This window comes from Callospermophilus lateralis, chromosome 7 (genome assembly GCF_048772815.1).
Source record: "Callospermophilus lateralis isolate mCalLat2 chromosome 7, mCalLat2.hap1, whole genome shotgun sequence".
NCBI lineage: Eukaryota > Metazoa > Chordata > Mammalia > Rodentia > Sciuridae > Callospermophilus > Callospermophilus lateralis.
The window spans coordinates 44,315,770-44,329,618 of record NC_135311.1 but is presented as its reverse complement, the minus strand read 5'-3'; positions in this window follow the sequence as shown (position 1 = coordinate 44,329,618).

The following is a 13,849-nucleotide window of genomic DNA, read 5'->3' as shown; positions in this document are numbered from 1 at the left end:
GATTTGGGTACTGATCAATACCACCAAGTATCATCAAGATTGGGCGAAAAAATATTTGCTGGTATTTCGGGAACTGGTAATTTCATGGAAGCTTGGCAACCCCATTGAATGAAAGTGCTTTTCCACAGTCTCTGCTCAGGGCTACTTGAAGAGGAAAGAAACCATAGAGAAAAAACTGAAAACTACTTTGTTTTGTAAAGTTTCAAAGATCTACTACAAACCAGGTTGGATTTAGAGTTCCAAATTCATCTATCTATATAGGAGAGAACAGAGTGACACCTAACAATATATACCGCTACTGTAAAGGAACACTTCAACTTAGAAGAACAAAATTTGGTGAGACAAGTGGGATTTGTGTACTGATCTTTACCACCAAGTATCATCAAGATTGGGTGATAAAATATTTGCTGGTATTTCGGAAACTCGTAATTTCTTGGAAGCTTGGCAATCTCTTTCAATGAAAGAGCTTTTCCACAGTATGTGCTTAGGGCTACTTGAAGTGGAAACAAACAATAGACACAAAACTGAAAACTTCTTATTTTCTCAAGTTTCAAAGAGCTACCAGAAACCATGTTGTATTTACAGTTCCAAATTCATCTATCTATATAGGAGAGAACAGATTGAAACCTAAAAATATAAACTGCTAGTGTAAATGAACGTTTCAACCTAGAAGAACAAAATTTGGTGAGCCAAGTGGGATTTGTGTAGTGATCATTACCAACAAGTATCATCAAGATTGGGTAAAAAATATAATTGCTGATATGTCGGAAACTCGTAATTTCTTGGAAGCTTGGCAACTTCTTTCAATGAAAGTGCTTTCCACAGTATGTGCTTAGGGCTACTTGAAGTGGAAACAAACAATAGACACAAAACTGAAAATTTCTTATTTTGTCAAGTTTCAAAGAGCTACCAGAAACCATGTTGGATTTACAGTTCCAAATTGTTCTATCTATATAGGAGAGAACAGATTGAAACCTAAAAATATACACTGCTACTCTAAAAGAGCGCTTCAATCTAGAAGAACAAAATTTGGTGAGCCAACTTGGATTTGTGTACTGATCATTACCACCAAGTATCATCAAGATTGGGTGAAAAAATATTTGTTGGTATTTCGGAAACTCGTAATTTCTTGGAAGTTTTGCCACCGCATTCAGTTAAAGTGCTTTTCGCCATTCTCTGCGTAGGGCTACTTGAACAGGAAACAAACCATAGAGACAAAACTAAGAACTACTTTACTTTGTCAAGTTTCAAAGAGCTACTACAATCCATGTTGTAATTGAGTTCCAAATTCATCTGTCTATATTGGAGAGAACAGAGTGGAAACTAAAAATTAAAACTGCTACTGTAAACGAACGCTTCAACCTAGAAGAACAAAATTCAGTGAGCCAAGTGGGATTTGTGTACTGATCATTGCCACCAAGTATCATCAAGATTGTGTGAAAAAATATTTGCTGGTATTTCGGAAACTCGTTATTTCTTGGAACTTGGCAACCCATTTCAATGAAAGTACTTTTCCACAGTCTGTGCCTAGGTTTACTTGAAGAGGAAACAAACCATAGAGACAAAACTGAGAACTACTTTATTTTGTCAAGTTTAAAAGAGCTACTACTAACCATTTTGGATTTAGAGTTCTAAATTTATCTATCTATATAGGAGAGAACAGAGTGAAACCTAAAAACAAAAAGCTACTGTAAATAACGCTTCAATTTAGAAGAAGAAAATTTGGTGAGCCAAGTGGGATTTGTGTACTGATCATTACCACCTAGTATCATCAAGATTGGCTGAAAAAATATTTGCTGGAACATCGGAAAGTAGTAATTTCTTGGAAGCTTGGCAACCCCTTTCAATGAAAGTGCTTTTCCACAGTCTCTGCTTACGGCTACTTGAAGAGGAAACAAACCATACAGACAAAACTGAAAACTACTTTATTTTCGCAAGTTTCAAAGAGCTACTACAAACCATGTTGGGTTTAGAGTTGCAAATTCATCTACCTATGTAGGAGAGAACACAGTGAAACCTAAAAATATAAACTGCTACTGTAAACGAACGCTTAAACCTAGAAGAACAAAATTTGGTGAGCCAAGTGGGATTTGTGTCCTGATCATTACCACCAAGTATCATCAAGATTGGGTGAAATAATAATTGCTGCTATTTCGTAAACTCGTAGATTCTTGGACGCTTGGCAACCCCTTTCAATGAAAGTGTTTACGCCAGTCTCTGCTTAGTTCTACTTGAAGAGGAAACAAACCATAGAGACAAAACAGAGAACTACTTTATTTTGTCAAGTTTCAATGAGCTACTACAAACCATGTTGGATTTACAGTTCCAAATTCATCTATCTATATAGGAGAGGACAGAGTGAAATCTAAAATAAAAAGTGCTACTGTAAACGAACGCTTCACCCTAGAAGAACAAAAGTTGTGAGCCAAGTGTACTTTGTGTACTGATCATTACCACCAAGTATCATCAAGATTGGGTGAAAAAAAATATTTGCTGGTATTTCGGAAACTCGTTATTTCTTTGAAGCTTGGCAACCCCTTTCAATGAAAGTGCTATTAGCCAGTCTCTGACTAGGGCTACGTGAAGGGGAAAAAAACCATAGAGACAAATGGGAACTTCTTTATTTTTTCAAGTTTCAAAGAGCTACTACAAACCATGGTGGTTTAGTGTTCCAAATTCATCTATATATATATGAGAGAAGAGAGGGAAACCTAAAAATAAAAACTGCTACTGTAAATGAACGCTTCAAACTAGAAGAATAAATTTTGGTGAACCAAGTGGGATTTGTGTACTTATCATTACCACAAAGTATCATCAAGATTGGGTGAAAAAATATTAGCCTGTATTTGGAAAACTCGGAACGTCTTGGAAGCTTGGCAACCCCTTTCAATGAAAGTGCTTTCCCACAGTCTCTGCTTAGGGCTACTTGAATAGGAAACAAACCATAAAGACAAAACTGAGAACTACTGTATTTCGTCAAGTTTTAAAGAGCTACTACAAACCATGTTGGCTTTAGAGTTCCAAATTTATCTATCTATATAAGAGAGAACAGAGTGAAACCTAAAAATAAAAAGTGCTACTGTAAACGATCGCTTCAACGTAGAAGAACAAAATTTGGTGAGCCAAGTGGGATTTGTGTACTGATCATTACCACCAAGTATTATTGAGATTGGTTGAAAAAAAATACTTGGTGGTATTTCGGAATCTCGTTATTTCTTTGAAGCTGGGCAACCCATTTCAATGAAAGTGCTATTAGCCAGTCTCTGATAAGGGCTACTTGAAGAGGAAAAAAACCATAGAGACAAAAATGGGAACTCCTTTATTTTGTCAAGTTTCAAAGAGCTACTACAAACCATGTTGGATTTAGAGTTCCAAATTCATCTATCTATATAGGAAAGAACAGAGTGAAACCTAAAAATAAAAACTGCTACTGTAAACGAACGCTTCAACATAGAAGAACAAATTTTGCTGAACCAAGTGGGATTTTTGTACTGATCACTACCACCAAGTATGATCAAGATTGGGTGAAAAAATATTTGCTGGTATTTCGAAAACTCATAATTTCTTGGAAGCATGGCAACCCCTTTAAATGAATGTGCTTTTCAAAAGTCTCTGCTTAGGGCTACATGAAGAGGAAACAAAGCATAGAGAAAAAACTGAGAACTACTTTGTTTTGTCAAGTTTAAAAGAGTTAATAGAAACCATGTTGGACTTAGAGTTCCAAATTTATCTATCTATATAGAAGAGAACAGAGAGAAACCTAAAAATAAAAACTCCTATTTTAAACAACGCTTCAACCTAGGAGAACGAAATTTGGTGAACCAAGTGGGATTTGTATATTGATCATTACCACCAAGTATCATCAATATTGGGAGAAAAAATATTTGCTGGTATTTCGGAAACTCGTAGATTCTTGGACGCTTGGCAACTCCTTTCAATGAACGTTCTATTAGCCAGTCTCTGATTAGGGCTACTTGAAGAGGAAACAAACCATAGAGACAAAAATGGGAACTACTTTATTCGTAAAGTTTCAAAGTGCTACTACAAACCATGATGGATTTAGAGTTCCAAATTCATCTATCTATATAAGAGAGAATAGAGTGTAACCTAAAAATAAAAACTGCTACTGTAAACGAACGCTTCAACCTAGAAGAACAAAATTTGGTGAGCCATGTGGGATTTGTGTACTGATGATTACCACAAAGTATCATGAAGATTCGTGAAAAAAAATTTGCTGGTATTTCGGAAACTTGTAATTTCTTGGAAGCTTGGCAACCCCTTTCAATGAAATTGCTTTTCCACAGTACCTGCTTAGGGCTACTTGAAGTGGAAACATACCATAGACACAAAACTGAGAACTAGTTTTTTCTTCAAGTTTCAATGAGCTACTAAAAACCATGTTGGATTTAGAGTTCCAAATTCATCTATCTATATAGGAGAGAACAGAGTGAAACCCAAAAATAAAAACTGCTACTGTAAAAGAACGCTTCAATCTAGAAGAACAAATTTTGGTGAACCAAGTTTGATTTTTATACTGATCATTACCACCAAGTATAATCAAGATTGGGTGAAAAATATTTGATGGTATTTTGGAAACTCGTAATTTCTAGGAAGCTTGGCATCCTCCGTCCATGAAAGTGCTTTTTCACAGACTCTACTTAGGGCTACTTGAAGAGGAAACAAACCATAGAGAAAAAACTGAGAACTACTACATTTTGTCAAGTTTCAAAGAGTTACTACAAACCTTGTTGGATTTAGAGTTCCAAATTCACCTATCTAAATAGGAGAGAACAGAGTGAAAACTAAAAATAAAAATTGCTACTATAAATAACTCTTCAACTTAGAAGAAGAAATTTTGGTGAGCCAAGTGGGATTTGTGTACTGATCATTACCACCAAGTATCATGAGGTTTGGGTGAAAAAATATATGCTGGTATTTCAGAAACTTGCAATTTCTTGGAAGCTTGCAACCCCTTTCAATGAAAGTGCTTTTCCACAGTCTCTGCTTAGGGCTACTTGAAGAGGAAACAAAAAATAGAGAAAAAACCGAGGACTAGTTAATTTTCTCAAGTTTTAAAAAGATACTACAAACCATGTTGGATTAAGAGTTCCAAATTCATCTATCTATATAGGAGAGATCAGAGTGAAACGTAACAATAAAAACCGCTATTGTAAACGAATGCTTCAACCTAGAAGAACAAAATTTGGTGAGCCAACTGGGATTTGTGTACTGATCATTACCACCAAGTATCATCAAGTTTGGGTGAAAAAATATTTTCTGGTATTTCGGAAACTCGTAATTTCTTGGAAACTTGGCAACCTATTTCAATGAAATTGCTTTTGCACAGTCTCTGCTTAGGGCTACTTGAAGTGGAAACAAACCATAGACACAAAACTGAGAACTACTTTATTTTGTCAAGTTTCATAGAGCTACTGCAAACCATGTTGGATTTAGAGTTCCAAATTCATCTATCTATATAGGAGAGAAGAGAGTGAAACCTAAAAATAAAAACTGCTACTGTAAACTAATGCTTCAAACTAGAAGAAGAAATTTTGGTGAACCAAGTGGGATTTGTGTACTGATCATTACCACCAAGTATCATCAAGATTGGGTGAAAAAATATTTCCTCGTATTTCGAAAACTCGTAATTTCTTGGAATCTTCGCAACCACTTTCAATGAAAGTGCTTTTCCACAGTCTCTGCTTAGGGATACTTGGAGAGGAAACAAACCATAGAGACAAAACTGAGACCTCCTTTATTTTGTCAAGTTTCAAAGAGCTACTACAAACCATGTTGGATTTAGAGTTCCAAATTCATCTATCTATATAGAAGAGAACAGATGGAAACCTAAAAATAAAAACTGTTACTGTAAACGAACTCTTCCACCTTGAAGAACAAATTTTGCAGAACCAAGTGGGATTTGTGTACTGATCATTACCACCAAGTATCATCAAGATTGGGTGAAAAAATATTTGCCTGTATTTCGGTAATTCGGAATTTCTTGGAAGCTTGAAAAACCCTTTCAATGAATTGCTTTTCCACATTCTCTGCTTAGGGCTAGTTGAAGAGGAAACAAACCATAGAGACAAAACTGAGAACTACTTTATTATGTCAAGTTTCAAAGAGCTACTATAAACCATGTTGGATTTAGAGTTCCTAATTCATCTATCTATATAGGAGAGAACACAGTGAAACCTAAAAACAAAAAGTGCTACAGTAAACGAACGCTTCAACGTAGAAGAACAAAATTTGGTGAGCCAAGTGGGATTTGTGTACTAAATATTACCACCAAGAATCAACAAGATTTTGTGAAAAAAATACTTGCTGGTATTTCAGAATCTCGTTATTTCTTGGAAGCTTGGAAACTCTTTTCAATGAAAGAGCTTTTGCACAGTCTCTGCTTAGGGGTACTTGAAGTGGAAACAAACTATAGTCGCAAAACTGAGAAGTACTTTCTTTTGTCAAGTTTCAAACAGCTACTACAAACCATGTTGGATTTACAGTTCCAAATTCATCTGTCTATATAGGAGAGAACAGAGTGAAACCTAGAATTAAAAACTGCTACTGTAAACGAACGCTTCAACGTAGAAGAACGAAGTTTGGTGAGCCAAGTGGGATTTGTGTACTGATCATTATCACCAAGTATCATCAATATTGGGTGAAACAATATTTGCTGGTATTTCGGAAACTCGTAGATTCTTGGACGCTTGGCAACCCTCTTCAATGAAAGTGCTTTTCGCCAGTCTCTGCTTAGGGTTACTTGAAGAGGAAACAAACCAGAAAGACAATACTGAGAACAAAATAATTTTGTCAAGTTTCAAAGAGCTACTACAAACCATGTTGGATTTAGAGTTCCAAATTCATCTATCTATATAGGAGAGAATAGATGGAAACCTAAAAATAAAAACTGCTACTGTAAATGAACGCTTCAACCTAGAAGTAAAAAATTTGGTGAAAAATGTGGGATTTGTGTACTGATCATTATCACAAGGTATCATCAAGACTGGTGAAAAAAAAATTGCTGGTATTTCAGAAACTCGTAATTTCTTGGAACCTTGGCAACCCCTTTCAATGAAAGTGCTTTTCCACAGTAACTGCTTAGGGCTACTTGAAGTGGAAACAAACCATAGACACAAAACTGAGAACTACTTTATTTCGTGAAGTTTCAAAGAGCTACTACAAACCATGTTGGATTTAGAGTTCCAAATTCATCTATCTATATAGGAGAGAACAGAGTGAAACCCAAAAATAAAAACTGGTACTGTAAACGAACGCTTCAATCTAGAAGGACAAATTTTGGTGAACCAAGTGGGATTTGTGTACTGATCATTACCACCAAGTATCATCAAGATTGGCTGAAAAACTATTTGCTGGTATTTCAGAAACTCGTAACTTCTTGGAAGCTTGGCAACCCCCTTCATTGAAATTGTTTTTCCACAGTCTCTGCTTAGGGATACTTGAAGAGGAAACAAACCATAGAGACCAAACTGAGAACTTCTTTATTTTGTCAATTTTCAAAGACTTAGTACAAACCATGTTTGATTTAGAGTTCCAAATTCATCTATCAATATAGGACAGAACAGAGTGAACCTTAAAAAAAATACTGCTAGTGTAAATAACGCTTCAACCTAGAGAAGAAAATTTGGTGATCCAAGTGGGATTTGTGTTCTGATCATTACCACCAAGTATCATCAAGATTGGGCAACAAAATATTTTCTGGTATTTCGGAAACTCGTAGTTTCTTGGAAGCTTGGCATCCCATTTCTATGAAAGTGCTTTTCCACAGTCTCTGCTTAGGGCTACTTGGAGAGGAAACAAACCATAGAGACAAAACTGAGAACTACTTTTTTTGTCAAGTTTCAAAGAGCTACTATAAACCATGTTGGATTTAGAGATCCAAATTCATCTATCTATATATGAGAGAACAGAGTGAAACCCAAAAATAAAAACTGCTACTGTAATCGAACGCTTCAATCTAGAAGAACAAATTTTGGTGAACCAAGTTGGATTTGTGTACTGATCATTACCACCAAGTATCATCAAGATTGGGTGAAAAAATACTTGCTGGTATTTCGGAATCTCGTAATTTCTATTAAGGTTGGCAACTCCCGTCAATGAAAGTGCTTTTCCACAGTCTCTGCTTAGGGCTACTTGAAGAGGAAACAAACCACAGAGACAAAACTGAGAACTACTTTTTTGCGTCAAGTTTCAAAGAGTTACTACAAACCATGTTGGATTTAGAGTTCCAAATTGATCTATCTATATAGGAGAGATCAGAGTTAAACCTAACAATAAAAACTGCTACTGTAAACGAACGCTTCAACCTAGAAGAAGAAAATTTGGTGAGCCAAGTGGGATTTGACTACTGATCATTACAACCAAGTATCATCAAGATTAAGCTAAAAAATATTTTCTCATATTTCGAAAACTCGTAATTTTTTGGAAGCTTGGCAACCCATTTCAATTAAAGTGTTTTTCCACAGTCTCTGCTGAGGGCTACTTAAAGTGGAAACAAACTATAGACGCAAAACTGAGAACTACTTTCTTTTGTCAAGTTTCAAAGAGATACTACAAACCATGTTGGATTTAGAGTTCCAAATTCATCTATCTATATAAGAGAGAAAAGAGTGAAACCTAGAAATAAAAACTGCTTCTTTAAAGGAACGATTCAACCTAGAAGAACGTAATTTGGTGAGCCAAGTGGGATTTGTATCCTGATCATTACCACCAAGTATCATCAATATTGGGCGAAAAAATATTTGCTGGTATTTCGGAAACTCATAGATTCTTGGACGCTTCGCAAACCCTTTCAATGAAAGTGCTTTTCACCGGTCTCTGCTTATGGCTACTTGAAGAGGAAACAAACCATAGAGACAAAACGGAGAACTACATGATTTTGTCAAGTTTCAAAGAGCTACTAAAAACCATGTTGGATTTAGAGTTCCAAATTCATGTATCTATATAGGAGAGAACAGAGTGAAACTTAAAAATAAACAGTGCTACTGTAAATAAACACTTCAACCTAGAAAAACAAAATTTGGTGAGCCAATTGGGATTTGTGTACTGATCATTGCCACCAAGTATCATCAAGATTGGGTGAAAAAAAATGTTTGCTGGCATTTCGGAAACTCGTTATTTCTTGCGAGCTTGGCAACCCCTTTCAATGAAAGTCCTATTAGCCAGTCTCTGATCAGGGCTACTTGAAGAGGGAAAAAACCATATAGACAAAAATGGGACCTACTATATTTTATCAAGTTTCAATGAGCTACTACAAACCATGTTGGATTTAAAGTTCCAAATTCATCTATCTATATAAGTGAGAATAGAGGGAAACCTAAAAATAAAAACTGCTACTCTAAATGAACGCTTCAACCTAGAAGTACAAAATTTGGTGAACCATGTGGGATTTGTGTACTGATCATTATCACAAAGTATCATCAAGATTGGTGAAAAAAAAATTTGCTGGTGTTTCAGAATCTAGTAATTTCTTGGAATCTTGGCAACCCCTTTCAATGAAATTGCTTTTTCACAGTACCTGCTTAGGGCTACTTGAAGTGGAAACAAACCACAGACACAAAACTGAGAACTACTTTATTTTGTCAAGTTTCAAAGAGTTACTACAAACCATGTTGGATTAATAGTTCCAAAATCTTCTATCTATATGGGAGAGAACAGAGTGAAAAATAAAAATAAAAACTGCTCTTGTAAAGAACACTTCAACCTAGAAGAACAAAATTTTGTGAGCCATGTGAGGTTTGTGTACTTCTCATTACTACCACGTATCATCAAGATTGGGTGAAAAAATATTTGCTGGTATTTCGGAAACTCATAATTTTTTGGAAGCTGGGCAACCCATTTCAATGTGAAGTGCTTTCCCACAGTCTGTGCCTTGGGCTACTTGAAGAGGAATCAAACCCTTGAGAAAAAAACTGAGAACTACATTATTTCATCAAGTTTCAAAGAGCTACTACAAACCATGTTGGATTTAGAGTTCCAAATTCATCTATCTATATAGGAGAGAACAGAGGGAAAACTTAAAGTAAAAACTGCTACTGTAAACGAACGCTTCAACCTGGAAAAACAAAATTTGGTGAGCCAAGTGGGATTTGTGTACTTGTCATTACGACCACGTATCATCAAGATTGGGTGAAAAAATAATTGCTGGTATTTCAGAAAATTGTAATTTCTTGGAAGCTTGGCAACCCCTTTCAATGAAAGTGCTTTTCCACAGTCTGTGCCTTGGGCTACTTGAAGAGGAAACAAACCATAGGGACAAAACTGAGAACTACTTTATTTTGTCAAGATTCAAAGAGCTACTAAAAACCATGCTGGATTTAGAGTTCCAAATTTATCAATCTATATAGGAGAGAACAGAGTGAAAACTAAAAATAAAAACTGTACTGTAAACCAACGCTTCAATCTAGAAGAACAAAATTTGGGGAGCCAAGTGGGATTTGTGTACTGATGATTACCACCAAGTATCATCAAGATTGGGTGATAAAATATTGGCTGGTATTTCAGAAACTCATTACTTCTTGGAAGCTTGGCAATCCCTTTCAATGAAAGTTATTTTCCACAGTCTGTGTCTTGGGCTTCTTGAAGAAGAAACAAACCATAGAGACAAAACTGAGAACTACTTTATTTTGTCAAGTTTCAAAGAGTTACTACAAACCATGTTGTATTAAGAGTTCCAAATTCTTCTATCTATATGGGAGAGAACAGTGTGAAACCTAAAAATTAAACCTGCTACTGTAACGAACACTTCAACCTAAAAGAACAAAATTTTGTGAACCATGTGAGGTTTGTGTACTTATCATTACTACCACGTATCATCAAGATTGGTTGAAAAAATATTTGCTGGTATTTCGGAAACACGTAGATTCTTAGATGCTTGGCAAGCCTTTTCAATGAAAGTGCTTTTCCACAGTCTCTGCTTAGGGCTACGTGAAGAAGAAACAAACCTTAGAGAAAAAACGGAGAACTACTTTATTTTGTCAAGTCAAAGAGCTACTGCAAACCATGTTGGATTCAGAGTTCCAAATTCATCTATCTTTATAGGAGAAAACAGAGTGAAACCTAAAAATATAAACTGCTACTGTAAAGGAACGTTTCAACCAAGAAGACTAAAATAGGTGAGCCCACTGGGAATTGTGTACTTGTCATTACCACCAAGTATCATCAAGATTGGGTGAAAAAATACTTGCTGGTATTTCGGAAACTCGTAATTTCTTGGAAGCTTGGCAAACCCTTTCAATGAAAGTGCTTTTCCATCTATATAGAGACAACAGTATGAAACCTGAAAATAAAAACTGCTACTGTAAACAAACGCTGAAACCTAGAAGAACAAATTTTGGTGAGTCAAGTGGGATTTTTCTACTGATCATTACCAATAAGTATCATCAAAATTAGGTGAAAAAAAATTTACTGGTATTTCGGAAACTCGAAATTTCTTTGAAGCTTGGCCACCCCTTTCAATGAGAGTGCTTGTCCACAATATCTGCTAATCGCTACTTGAAGTGGAAACAAACCATAGACACAAAACTAAGAACTACTTTATTTTGTCAAGTTTCAAAGAGCTACTAGAAACCCTGTTGGATTTAGAGTTCCAAATTCATGTATCTATATAGTAGAGAACAGGGTGAAACCTAAAAATAAAAACTGCTACTGTAAAAGAACGCTTCCAGGTGGAAGAACAAAATTTTGTGAGCCAAGTGGTATTTGTATACTGATCATTACCAACAAGTATCATCAAGGTTAGGTAAAAAAATATTTTCTGGTATTTCGGAAACTCGTAATTTCTTGGAAGCTTGGCAACCCCTTTCATTTAAAGTGCTTTTCCACAGTGTCTGCTTAGGGCTATTTGAAGAGGAAACAAACCATAAAGACAAAACTGAGAACTACTTTATTTTGTCATGATTCAAAGAGCTACTACAAACCATGTTGGATTTAGAGTTCCAAATTCATCTGTCTTTATAAGATAGAACACAGTGAAACCTAAAAATAAAAACTGCTACTGTAATCGAATGCTTCAACCTAGAAGAACAAATTTTGGTGAACCAAGTGGGATTTGTGTACTGATCATTAACACCAAGTAACATCAATATTGGGTGAAAAAATATTTGCTGGTATTTCGGAAACTCGTATTTCTTGGAAGCTTGGCAAACCCTTTCAATGAAAGTGCTTTCCACAGTATGTGCTTAGGGCTACTTGAAGTGGAAACAAACAATAGACACAAAACTGAAAATTTCTTATTTTGTCAAGTTTCAAAGAGCTACCAGAAACCATGTTGGATTTACAGTTCCAAATTGTTCTATCTATATAGGAGAGAACAGATTGAAACCTAAAAATATACACTGCTACTCTAAAAGAGCGCTTCAATCTAGAAGAACAAAATTTGGTGAGCCAACTTGGATTTGTGTACTGATCATTACCACCAAGTATCATCAAGATTGGGTGAAAAAATATTTGTTGGTATTTCGGAAACTCGTAATTTCTTGGAAGTTTTGCCACCGCATTCAGTTAAAGTGCTTTTCGCCATTCTCTGCGTAGGGCTACTTGAACAGGAAACAAACCATAGAGACAAAACTAAGAACTACTTTACTTTGTCAAGTTTCAAAGAGCTACTACAATCCATGTTGTAATTGAGTTCCAAATTCATCTGTCTATATTGGAGAGAACAGAGTGGAAACTAAAAATTAAAACTGCTACTGTAAACGAACGCTTCAACCTAGAAGAACAAAATTCAGTGAGCCAAGTGGGATTTGTGTACTGATCATTGCCACCAAGTATCATCAAGATTGTGTGAAAAAATATTTGCTGGTATTTCGGAAACTCGTTATTTCTTGGAACTTGGCAACCCATTTCAATGAAAGTACTTTTCCACAGTCTGTGCCTAGGTTTACTTGAAGAGGAAACAAACCATAGAGACAAAACTGAGAACTACTTTATTTTGTCAAGTTTAAAAGAGCTACTACTAACCATTTTGGATTTAGAGTTCTAAATTTATCTATCTATATAGGAGAGAACAGAGTGAAACCTAAAAACAAAAAGCTACTGTAAATAACGCTTCAATTTAGAAGAAGAAAATTTGGTGAGCCAAGTGGGATTTGTGTACTGATCATTACCACCTAGTATCATCAAGATTGGCTGAAAAAATATTTGCTGGAACATCGGAAAGTAGTAATTTCTTGGAAGCTTGGCAACCCCTTTCAATGAAAGTGCTTTTCCACAGTCTCTGCTTACGGCTACTTGAAGAGGAAACAAACCATACAGACAAAACTGAAAACTACTTTATTTTCGCAAGTTTCAAAGAGCTACTACAAACCATGTTGGGTTTAGAGTTGCAAATTCATCTACCTATGTAGGAGAGAACACAGTGAAACCTAAAAATATAAACTGCTACTGTAAACGAACGCTTAAACCTAGAAGAACAAAATTTGGTGAGCCAAGTGGGATTTGTGTCCTGATCATTACCACCAAGTATCATCAAGATTGGGTGAAATAATAATTGCTGCTATTTCGTAAACTCGTAGATTCTTGGACGCTTGGCAACCCCTTTCAATGAAAGTGTTTACGCCAGTCTCTGCTTAGTTCTACTTGAAGAGGAAACAAACCATAGAGACAAAACAGAGAACTACTTTATTTTGTCAAGTTTCAATGAGCTACTACAAACCATGTTGGATTTACAGTTCCAAATTCATCTATCTATATAGGAGAGGACAGAGTGAAATCTAAAATAAAAAGTGCTACTGTAAACGAACGCTTCACCCTAGAAGAACAAAAGTTGTGAGCCAAGTGTACTTTGTGTACTGATCATTACCACCAAGTATCATCAAGATTGGGTGAAAAA